Source organism: Myotis daubentonii, chromosome 2 (genome assembly GCF_963259705.1).
Source record: "Myotis daubentonii chromosome 2, mMyoDau2.1, whole genome shotgun sequence".
In the NCBI taxonomy this organism is placed as follows: domain Eukaryota; kingdom Metazoa; phylum Chordata; class Mammalia; order Chiroptera; family Vespertilionidae; genus Myotis; species Myotis daubentonii.
The window spans coordinates 96,298,958-96,311,229 of record NC_081841.1 but is presented as its reverse complement, the minus strand read 5'-3'; the positions used below and the strand labels follow the sequence as shown (position 1 = coordinate 96,311,229).

General features: G+C 44.1%; 1 long non-coding RNA gene across 1 annotated transcript; it reads right to left on the bottom strand.

The window, feature by feature from the left end:
* Positions 1-5,469: 5,469 nt before the first annotated feature.
* On the bottom strand, positions 5,470-6,856 carry LOC132226246 (uncharacterized). The gene is made up of 3 exons (XR_009451028.1): positions 6,772-6,856; positions 6,307-6,459; positions 5,470-5,589 (listed from the first exon to the last, which is right to left on the bottom strand). It is a non-coding gene; the product is annotated as an uncharacterized LOC132226246 (long non-coding RNA).
* Between the last annotated feature and the right edge of the window lie 5,416 nt (positions 6,857-12,272).

Genomic DNA, 12,272 nt, shown 5'->3' with positions numbered 1-12,272 from the left:
AGAACAGTAGCAGGTGAAAAAATCCACAACCAACTCAAAAGAACACTGATGCTGCACTGACCAGAAGAAACACGTCCTGCCCTAGTCAGCTTGGCTCAGTGGATAGAGGGTTGGCCTGCGGAGGGTCCTGGGTTTGATTCTGGTCAAGGACACATGGCCGGTTGCAGGCTTGATCCCCATTAGGGGGTGTACAGGAGGAAGGCAATCAATGATTCTCTCCTATCATTGATGTTTCTCTCTCTCTATCCTTCTCCCTTCCCCTCTGAAATCAATTTTTAAAAATTGTTGAAAATTGAATAAAGTCTATGTCTTATAATGGTGTGTCAACATCAATTCACTATTTTTGTGTGTGTGTGTGTGTTTTAAATACGTTTGTATTGATTTTAGAGAGAGAGGAAAGGAGAGGGAGAGAGATAAAAACATGCATCAGAGAGAAACATTGATTGTCTGCCTCCTGCACACACCCTCAAACCCCCTAAATGGGGATCAAGCCTGCAACCCAGGCATGTGCCCTGGCCGGGAATTGAACCAGTGACCTCTTGCTGCATGGGCCAATGCTCAACCACTGAGCCATACTGGCAAGGAAATACCCTGGTTTTAATAGAGGCTTTATGTACTATTTGTGCAACTCCCAGTGAATCTACAATCCTTTCAAATTTAAAAGTTAAGAAGAAAACCAGTGGCAAAATAATTACAAGCAGTCTAACATCCATCCATAGAGGACTAATTGAATAAACTATATTATATGCACACAATATATGAAACAATAAAACAAAGGAATATATCTGTGAATTGATGTGGATAAATGAAAACAGTAAGGCCAAGAGCACTGAATAGAATGTGCTAAGGACTGTGTAAAACAGAAAGGGAAATAAGACTATAGCCTAAACAGAGATTTGCTTATTTTCACACTAAGAAAAACAGGCAGGACAAACCAGAATTTAATGAACATGGTTATCTATAAGGGTGAGTGGGAATAAGGTTAAGAGGATCAGTTTGGGAGCAAAAATCCTCTGAGTAAAACTTTACATGGTTTTACTAGTAAGTTTTTAACTACGTAAATCCTTATATCATCAAGCTCTTCAGTTAAGTAAAAGAAACGCCCTAAAATTTAAGACAAACAAGTCTAAATTATATCAATTGACAATATAATCATACAGAAAAAAATATTTCAAGTAACTTTTGAATGCAATACTCTGAATATTGTCCTCAGTGACATACATTTTTTTTTATTGCTTAAAGTATTACAAAGAGTATTACATATGTCTCCTTTTTTTCCCCCCGCCCTTGACAATCCCCTGGCCTCCCCTACCCCCCAGTGTCTTATGTCCATTGGTTATGCTTATATGCATGCATACAATTTTAATAACAACAGGAACTGCAAAGAAATCTTGAACTCCCTGTGGTAACTGGGGAATAGCAATTTCAGGAGAAAGCCAAAGTATCCCAATGACATTAGCATAGAGTAAATCAAGTCAATAAAAAGACAATTTTAAAATGGGCAAATCAGTTGTACCTGCACCTCACGTCTTTGAGCCAAGCACTTGTAAACATCTCATTCGATTACCAAGTGACTGTATTAACTAGGTACTGTATGTCATTCCACTTTCCAAGAGAAAACTGAGGCAAACAGAAGGTAAACAACTTCCCAAGACCATACAGCAAACAGCAGAGCCACGATCTGGAACCATAGTGTATGGCAGTCCAGAGCCTGTGTTTTGAACTGTTAACTGCTATGTGGGAGCAGTGGGCAGCTGAGGGAGAAGCTGGCCACAGCTATGGCTGAAGGGGAAGAAGGAGGAAGCTTTCTCCTCTAAAGGCAAGACCAATATTAGTTATTTGATCTTAGCCCTTATTATCATTTCCCTAAAAGCTTTGCACCCAATCGTCATCAGCAGTTCTACTTCTTAGTTTTTCTGACTGTGAAAATAAGCAGTTCCTAGACAGTTCTCCTGGTCTGTTCCCAACTGTACCAGGTCGATGGTGTCCCCCCAAAATTCATGTCCACTCAGAATCTCAGAATGTGACCTTGTTTGAAAATAGGGTCTTTGCAGATGATTCAAATTAAGGTGAGTTCATACTGGATTTGTGCGTCCTAACCCAATGACTGCTGTCCGTATTAAGAGCCCTAGCTGGTTTGGCTCAGTGGATAGAGGGTGGCCTGCAGACTGAAGGGTCCTGGGTTGGGTTCCAGGCAAGGACACATGTCAGGGTTGTGAGCTCAGTCCCCAGTGGGGTTGTGCAGGAGGCATCCCATCAATGATTCTCTCTCGTCATTGATGTTTCTCTCTCTTTCCCCATCTCCCTCCATCTCTGAAATCAATAAAAACATATTTTTTAAAAAAAAAAGAGAAACACACACACACACACACGCGCGTGCACGCACGAATGCCCTGTGAAAATCAATGGAGGCACAGATTGGAATGATATGTCTACAAGCCAAGATACCATGGGTTGCCAGGAGTTACCAGAAGCTAGGAGAGATGCACAGAACAGATTCTCCTTCAGAGCCTCCACTAGGAACCAAACCAGCCAATACTTTGATTTTGGACTTCTGTCCTTTACAACTTGAGAGAATGTATTTCTGTTGTTTGACGTCACTTCGTGTGGTATTTATTTATGGCAGTTCTAGGAAATGAATACACCGACGTTCAGGGGTTTGTTCCCACGAACCTGCAAGCAGTTCTGGATCCGGGTGGGCATCTCAACAATAAGTGTCTCCATTAGTCTTAGGAGGGATTGCATGGTCCCCTCAAATAGATCCTGAGGGGGAAAGAAAATCAAAAAATTGCCAACCTATCAGCCTCAACCCTCCTTTTAAACTGCTCAGCATTCTGGCTGTCCCAGCCTTCCTGGAGAAAGCCTGCTCCAAAAACTTCCCTACATTTAAGCACTACTGGCCCATCATTCACTTGAATAAATCCCTCTGTTGTTTCAGCAGAGCAAAAATGTCTGCATGGTGTGTAGTTTGTCCTGGTGGACTGGGAGTTCCCCTGCAACGTAGCTACCCCACCTCCTCCATCCCCACTCCCTAACTTGCGCTCATCTGGGACTGTGGTCCGAGAAGGTACAGCTTCAGTAAGCAGCCAGGACTGACAGGCTGACTGGCTCCAGGTGGGAGGAGGACTGGCCTGGCAGTCTGCAGAGTAACTGATTCACAAAATCTAGAACAGTGGGTTTCTCCCTCTCATCATTGAATGAAGCAAGTGGCCTTGCCCAAAGCCTTATAAAGAGAGTAGGTGATCTGCCAAGGAGGGCTTCTAAACGTAGGGCCTGCTGGGAGAACCAGAGCAACATTGTGATAGATCCCAGCCTTGAAAATTGGAAATCGGGGGTCGGGGGCGGGGGGGGTCGGGCGGAAGAAAGGCAGCTCTCCCTGGAATAAAATACTCAGAAAAAACCTACCTAGGTGTAAAGCTATTTGTACGGGGCAGCTGGAACTCCCAGCTTGCTCCAAACACAGGAAAATCCTGTCAAAACAACTTCCTCATCCAAATCAGATTTACACTGAGGGAGGCCAGAGAAAACCCACCTCCGCCTTTTCTATATGTACCAGTCTTTCCTTTATGACATAACTGTGAACTAAAAAATAAGGATTACCAGAAATCGGATGAAAAGGAGCCCCAAGATGAACAAACCAACTGACCTTAAAGAAAATCAAGCTAATTTGGTAAATAATAGAAACCTGTATTTTTAAATTCTTTTTAATATCTTCAAAAACATTTCAAGAGACTATGGCATTAATAAAACAAGAATGACCAGGCAAGACAAAGGTGTAATCAGAACACATGAAAGAATTCCTAGGAATTAAATTTATGAATATAAATTATAAACTGAATCCCTCTTTCATTCCTCAAGGAAACACTGCAGGCACTATAAGAAATAGACTCCGATTGCTTGCTCCTGGGATTCCCTGGATTTACTTACCTTTCAACCGTTAGTAAAATCATATTTGAACCTTCTAGTCTCGTTTCTATCACACAGCAGTTATAAAGGGAAGGATCAAGTGTCTGCCTTTGGGCCAGAGTGTTAAAGTGGTGGCAGTGGTAATCAACGGGTAGAAGGAGGAAGTTAGATCTCAGGAGTAGTGTTCAGACTACATGGCCTACAACCTCTTCTTCACAGGAGGGCTTCCTTCCAATGATTTTGTGTTTTTATTAAAGAAGGCAGAAGGCTTTTACAAAAAACTGCCAAACCCATACTTCCTAACCTCTTAAAAAAATAAAAAGTGAAACCAAAGAGACAAACATCAAAGAGTTACTTACCACATTGGCCTGGCCCTTCTTGGGACTAGATGCCTTCTTTCGTAACACTTCTATGGGTGGCAGGCAGAACACACTCTTGAAGCATGTTCCCAGGAGCTCTACTCTTTCTTCTATCTCTAAGAGGGGCCTGAGCATCCTACGATCCAGGGAGAAGAAATGTAACCAGTGTTGTCAGGAATAACAACAGAAAAGGGTATAGACAGAGTGATGGAGACAGAGGAATAAGTGGGAGCAAGAAAGAGGAAGATATCAGAAGAAAGGGTATTAAAAGAAGAAAGGGAGTAACAGTAAGAAAGGGTGAAAAGAGCCAGGAAGATGGAAAGAAAGGAACTAGGGAGAGAGAGGAGGCATGACTATTGCAGGAAAGGGTGCTGCTAATTTGGGATGATATGTTATTACTTGTTAGTTCCCCAGAGCTTTTGAGAGAACGGGACATCACTGATGGAGATGGAGGTGCCTATCAGGGACAGGGCTGAAAGCAAAAGGATGCCTGGGGCAGAATTAACAGTAAGTGTCTATAGACACAGGAGAGGCCATCTCTACCAGGTCCTTTGAAAATCCCATTCAAAAAATCTTAGCCAAAAGAAGTGGCAGATATTGGCCAGTAAATTTCTACTATTCCCTTATGCTAGAAGCAGAAGCAGAAACTAAAAGGTGGGGATCAACTAGGGAATAAAGAGCTGCAATAGAACCGGGTCAAGGAAGACAGAGTGGATGGTGTGTTGTTACCTGAAGTTATTGATGATGTTCATTGCCTTCTGTCTAATAGGGCTGGAAATGGAGTTCAAGGGCTCCTCCTTGATTACCTCCTAACACACACACACACACACACACACACACACACACACACACACACACACACACACCAAAAGAATGGTGAACATATTTTTCCTGTTTGCCTCTGCCTCCACCCACTCCAGGCTGTGTTCATAAGAAGGTGGAATTTAGAATTTTTAGTGACTTCCAAAGGCTCTGAGGACAGCACCTCTCTCCTAGTCTCCACCACACCTTCTCTTCAGTACTCACCCCAGCCTTGAGGATGGCAAAGGGAACACTAAGGCGGGAAAAGGAAACTAGAAAATCTGGGCTTTTCCCTTCAGCTCTAGCTCTAGCCTAGGAGTGCCACCAATGGTTTCCATGTGGACCCATCCTCCCTCCTCTCTGCATTCCCACATCCATCCTCCTGCAAGATACTTACCAGCATGAAGGAAACAATTGCCAGCTTGTGGGGGAACTTGAATTGAAAGGCCACGTGCTGCTGCCTGCCCAGGGTTTTTGTCAGTATGATGAGGGCATTCAGGTAATCCAGCTTCAGGGCCTTATCCTGAATGAACCAGTATGCTCAGGGTTCTCCAAGGTGGCAATGGATCTGGGCCAGGGCACACTACCTACACAGTCTGGGGGGTGAGGACCTAAGCCTTCTTTAGCCTTCCTTAGGCTGATGCTCTGCACCTTCCCTCTGAGGGTAGACCAGTGCATCCCTGTGGTGGAGAGAGCCAGTCCTCTCACCAACCCCCTTCTGAAGCCACCCTCATGTTACTCTGAAATTAGGACAGATCAAGCTTCCCGGTCTCTCAAGGTATTGTCTTTCCCTTGAACGAGTTTTACCAAAAGATATCTGGCTTGGGAATGGAAAGGGATTCTTCTCCAACCCTGGGACCCATGCTTTGGACACATAGCAAAGGCAGGAGAGCAGTACGGAGCTCGGCTGCCTCTCCTGAATGCTTCTTCCTACAAACACTAGGGAATTTAGGTTTTACTCATCCCTTCATCAGAGAGGGCAGTGAAGCGCTCAATGGCGGGTTACGAAGCTCTGTCAGCAGGAAGGACACACTGTGAAACAGACCTAAAGTCACTGTGGTCTCCTCCTTGGGCCAATTAGAGTCTCCAAGTAGCAGGATTAAGTGAAAGGATTACAATGTGGGAGAAGTCACTGTCCTAGCCCCTGACTCCCATTTAAGGCCAAGCATCTTTTTCTTGGGCGGTAAGAGAGGACGTGGCAGAAATGGAAAGCTGGAGAAGTAGAGTAAGCAGGAAGTACCTTTTCCAAAATGCAGTTGTGGTAGTGTTGCAGGATCAAGGCCAGCACGGCATCGAAATGCATGAAAATATCTCCCTTGCTCTCTAAAATAATCTTGCTGTAGCTTAAGTAGATGGTGTTACAGACAAGAACCCATTCCTTTCGCTGATGTTCCTGTAGGGGGGCGGGGGAAACAGAGGTTCAGAGAGGAAAAGGTTGCTCAGAGGATTTGGGAAAGAAGATGGGACTGTGGGATGGCGAGCAGCTTGGGGGACAGGGTGGGCATGTAGCTGGTGATACCAGGGCCTGAAACGCAGAGCAAGAGAAAAGGATCGAGGATGAAACTTTCCCACAGTTGTTGCCAGGGAAAGAGAAGCATTTATAGATGAGTCACAAGGCCTCAGAGAAATGGGAGGCTGGGGTGATGGGGATGCCTTGGAAGGCTTTGTATGGGAGGCTGGTAGAGCACCCTGGGAATGACATCACCTTTGCCAGTGTGAGGATGGACGATGACTCCTTGTCAGTGAGGACAGCACTATACACTTTCAGTTGCTCCAGCACTGTCCTCAGATGGTTCCTGGACACGATGCTGAATGCCACAGCAATGCCCTGTAACAAAGAGAGCCTCAACCCCATGCCACAGTTCGGGGTAAGCCAGACACATGCTATGTTCCCCCACAAGCAGGATATACATGGAGGAAGGGGAAGGGGAAGGAGAGGAAAGAAATGGACAGGAGATTTGGTTCTCCCCGTTTGAACTACTGAAAATCCAGGTGGAGAACCAAATATCTTTGCGAGGAGTAATTGAATACGTAAATTATGAAGAAAAATCATAGTCACAGATTTACAAAATCTTGGTCTTGTCAAACCTAACCCTGTACATTTGAGAATGCTTTTATAGGCACTAGGAATTCAGAGAATGGTTGCTCTGAGGAGGGAACAGAAGGAAGAACAAATCCCAGGCACCTTGCTGACAGGATTGGATCAGCCGTGGGCAAACTACAGCCCGCGGGCCAGATTCAGCCCGTTTTAAATGAATAAAACTAAAAAAAAAAAAAAAAAAAGACCGTACCCTTTTATATAATGATGTTTACTTTGAATTTATATTAGTTCACACAAACACTCCATCCATGCTTTTGTTCCGGCCCTCCGGTCCAGTTTAAGAACCCATTGTGGCCCTGAAGTCAAAAAGTTTGCCCACCCCTGGGATTGGATAGTTAGTCAGAGAGGAGATGGAAGACAGGGAAGACTTAAAGATAATGCTAATATTTCTAGTTTAGGAGAACAGGAAACATCAGTAACTCTGAACAAAACAGGCAGGTGAAACAGAGGCCTGTCTAAGTTGGAGAGAGAGAGAAAAGAGTGAGTTTCTGAATGTGTTGTGTGGGAGATCATGGCAAAACAACTCAATGGAAATGTCAGTGCCAGTGGGTTTGGGAATCACAACCTACAGAGAGTCAAAAGCATGAAGACTTGGGGATTCTGTGGTTCCTGCCAGGAACAGTCTTTAACTTAACCCCTCAGCCTCATAGCAGGCCCTTTTGACAACAGTGTCAGCTGAGTCCCTCCCTAGAGCTTACTCAACAAGGATAACTCTGCACAGAGCTAAGAAAATGCTCAAGCAGACATTCAGGTACCAGCTGTTAGCAAATTGTCTCATTTGTGCTGGAAGGGCCACCATTCAGACTTTGCAGCAAGAGCAGACAGATGGAGGGAGCCTCGGGACAGTGACAGGCTCCAGGACACAGATCCTGGAGAGGGAGGAAATTTTAGTGGGACTTGTAGACCATTGGATATCAGGTAGATAAAGGGAAAATTTTACCTCTTTAGAAAAGAGGGACTAGTGGAGCATCAGAAGGGGGTTCTATCTGTCCCTCTTCTTATGTCCTCCCTTAGCCATGGCTACCACTCCTTCTGGTCATCAAAATCATATGACATCATCATAACTGACATCATCAGAACATCAGTGCTTAACCTTTACCAGCCTTATACATGTTACTTGATTAATACTCACTAATGCATTAAGGTAAATATTGTCGTCCCCATTTAACAGTCAGGGAAAATATGTTTCCCAAATCTAGACACGAAGCCCAGGTTTGAGTTCCCGGTCTACATGCTTCTGTACATGTCCCCCTGACACTCCAACCCCTTCCAGTCAAAAACTAAGTACATCTACTTCCTCCCCCTTTGTCCTGGGTTCCTGGTCTTAGGAAGGATACCATTCTCCTCCCACTTGGACCAGAAACCCAAGAATCATCCCAGATGAGCTTTCCTCTCTTATCTTTATCTTCTGTATTCAATCTGTTCCCAAGTGCTAGCAAGAGGTCACTTATGCCCTAACCGGTTTGGCTCAGTGGATAGAGCGTTGGACTGTGGACTGAAGGGTCCCAGGTTTGATTCCGGCCATGGGCATGTACGTTGGTTGCGGGCACATCCTTAATAGGGGGTTTGCAGGAGGCATCTGATCAATGTTTCTCTCTCATCGATGTTTCTAACTCTCTATCCCTCTCCCTTCCTCTCTGTAAAAAATCAATACAAATATTTAAAAAAAAAAAGAGGTCACTTTTACTTCCTTGTCAAAGAACTCTGCACTCCATTCCCACTAGACCATTGACTGTTCTCTAGATGTGCTCCCCAAAGTCTTGATCCTGAATCTTGACTCAGAATGTTATATCAACTGGGAATACCTGCATCCCTCCTTCCCCTAAACTCGCCCCAACCAACCCAAGTCCCAGCAAGCCTCAATGCCACAATGACTGCTCATTTAGCCTTTAGAAGGCCATTGAGTATAGTTAGCTGTTTCCTTCCTGTATATATCTTACTCCTCATTGATACTGTTTGCAACTCAGGCTTAATAAATACCTGTTGCTGATCGTGGAGCTGATGGATGCTCTGAGAATCTGGCAGGAGAAGGGCCTTGGAGAGGGAGGCCCTAGGGCATGAACACCAGCACTACCGGTAATCAGCAAGTAGAGAGTGCTTATGTACCAGCATTGCTCTTAGTGGTTTTACATTTAAATCCTCAAAACCATCCTACAACACACATCACTTCTATGGTATTCCACCAACAATGCACACTCTGGATCCAATCATGACGATATATGAGACAAACCAAAACCGAGAGACGTACAAAATAAGTGGTCTGTGCATTTTTAAAATGTCCAGGCCATGAAAGATAAAGATGAGGAACTTGTTCCAGATTAAAGAAGAATAAAAAGAAATGACAACTGAATGCACGGCTTGATTCTGAATTAGACCCTGGACTAAAAAAAAAAAAAAGAGAGAGAGAGAGAGCTGCTTGAGACTAGGATCCTGGCCTCAGCACCACTCAGTCTGATCTCAGACGCATACCAGGACCCTGCAGCCACTGGGGACAGAGACCTCTGACCACAGCTACAGACCTTTGGACACCAAAAGTTCAGAAATCCCCGTGGCAGATCCCTGAGTAACAGAGCCCATCCCCCCTCCCTGCAGGCTTGACAGACTCACCCATTGCCTGGGCCTCAGTGCTGCTACAGGAACTTAAGCCTGGAAGTGCGCAAGCACCTTGGAACTGATCCCAGGTAGTGCCCGGTTCAGGACTCCTGGGTTGGGAGCAAACGCTAACACTGAGAATTTGTCCCGTGAAGCGCAGGCCCAGGGACCCCAATTCTCTGGGCAGAAGACAGCACCAAGCACCAGTGAGTTGACTGTGTTTCTTATCACCTGCACCTGAGATCCCTGATTCCCTGTGCATTCATACTAAGAGCCAGTGACTCAAATTCTTGGTGCAATGGCACACAGGGACCCTGATTCTCAATGTGAGGTCGCACGAAGCAACAGAGACTCTGATACTGGATTCTTGGGGAACTCTGACTCCTGGTGCACGCTAGGGGGCGCTGATTTTCAACACACTCCAGGGGGTTCTCTGTTTCAGCACTGTGCAGGCAGGGTCCCTGATTCTAACAGCGCCCACGAGCCCACATTGAGCGCTGGCAACACTGACTCTGAGCGAGCCTGGTTCCCACCAACCCACAACAACAACACATCTTAGTGTCAAAGCTATTCAGTGACACTAGGGTGGTGTGAGGCTCCCACTGCACACGGCCCAGGCCCACGCAACTCGATGTTTGAACCATAGGGAGATAATCAGAATGAAGAGACGACACAACACTCAGAGGAAAGACAATGAGGAGTCACCAAGAAAGGAAATTAATGAAGTTGAAGCATGCAACATGAGAGAAAAAGAATTCAGAATAATGCTTGTACAATTCATTCACCGGATGGGTCAGAAAATCAACAACTTATGTAACAATCAGGAAGAAATGAAAAGTGATATAGCTACAATCAAAAACACCACAGAAGGAGGGAGGGGGGTAAGAGATCAACCGAAGGATGTGTATGCATGCATATAAGCATAACCAATGGACATAAGACACTGGGGGGTAGGGGAGGCCAGGGGATTGTCAAGGGCGGGGGGGGGGGAAAGGGACACATATGTAATACCCTTTGTAATACTTTAAGCAATAAAATAAAAAAAATAAAAATAAAGCCACACACACACAAAAAAAAAAACACCATGGAAAGTTTCAACAGCAGACCAGAAGAAGCAGAGGACTGAATTAGTGAGTTAGAAAATAAAGCAGAGAAACAAGCTCAATCTGAACAGCAACTGGAGAAAAAAATTAAAAAACAGGAGGAGAGCCTAAGGGAGCTTTGGGACAACATGAAACGAAGTAACATACGCATAATAGGGCTGTAAGAAGGACAAGAAGAGCAGCAAGGATTAGAAAATCTATTTGAAGAAATAATGACAGAAAACTTCCCAGATATGGGGAAGAAAAAAGTTACACAAGTACAGAGAGTCCCAGGCAAGATAAACCCCAAAAGACCCACACCAAGACACGTCATAATAACGATGGCAAATGTACAAGACAAAGAGAGAATCTTAAAGGCTGCAAGAGAGAAACAGAGTTACCTACAAAGGATCCCCCCATCAGATTATCAAATGATTTCTCAACAGAAACACATCAAGCTAGAAGGGAATGGAAGGAGGTATACAAAGTGTTGCAAAGCAAAGGACTGAATCCAAGAATACTATACCCAGCAAGACTATCAATCAAAATTGAAGGGGAAATCAGGAGCTTTGCAGACAAAAAAGGCTAAGGGAGTTTATCACTACCAAGCTAGCAATGCAAGAAATGCTAAAAGGAATGCTGTGAAAAGAAGAAATATAAAGGTAAGATAGAACACAGGCATGAAAACAGAAATGAATCCAAGCACGTATCTTTCAATAATAACTTTAAATGTAAACCGACTAAATGCTCCAATCAAAAGACATCGAGTGGCTGAATGGATAAAAAGACATGACCCATATATATGCTGTCTACAAGAGACCCACCTCAGATAAAGGGACTCACACAGGCTGAAAGTGAAGGGAGGGAAAAATATTTTTCAGGCAAATAGAAATGAAAAAAAAGCTGGGGTAGCAATACTTATATCTGACAAAATAGACCTCAAAGTTAAGGTCATAACAAGAGATAAGGAAGGCCACTTCATAATATTAAAGGGATCGATACAACAAGAGGATATAACCCTTATAAACATATATGCACCCAATGCAGGAGCACCCAAATACATTAAAAAAAAAACCCTGGAAAATAACAAGGGAGAGATCAACAACAACACAATCATAGTAGGGGATTTAAACACACCACTGACATCACTGGATAAATCCTCTAGAAAAAAAATCAGCAAAGAAACAGCAATCCTAAATGACTCACTAGATCAGATGGACTTAATTGACATCTTCAGAACATTTCACCCCAAAGCCATGGAATATACGTTCTTCTCAAGTGCACATGAGACATCTTCAAAAATAGACCACATATTGGGTCACAAGCAAAGTCTCCCCATATAGAAGAAGATTGAAATCATACCAAGCATCTTCTCAGATCACAAGGGCATAATATTAGAAATAAACCACAATAAAAACAATCCAAAAAACT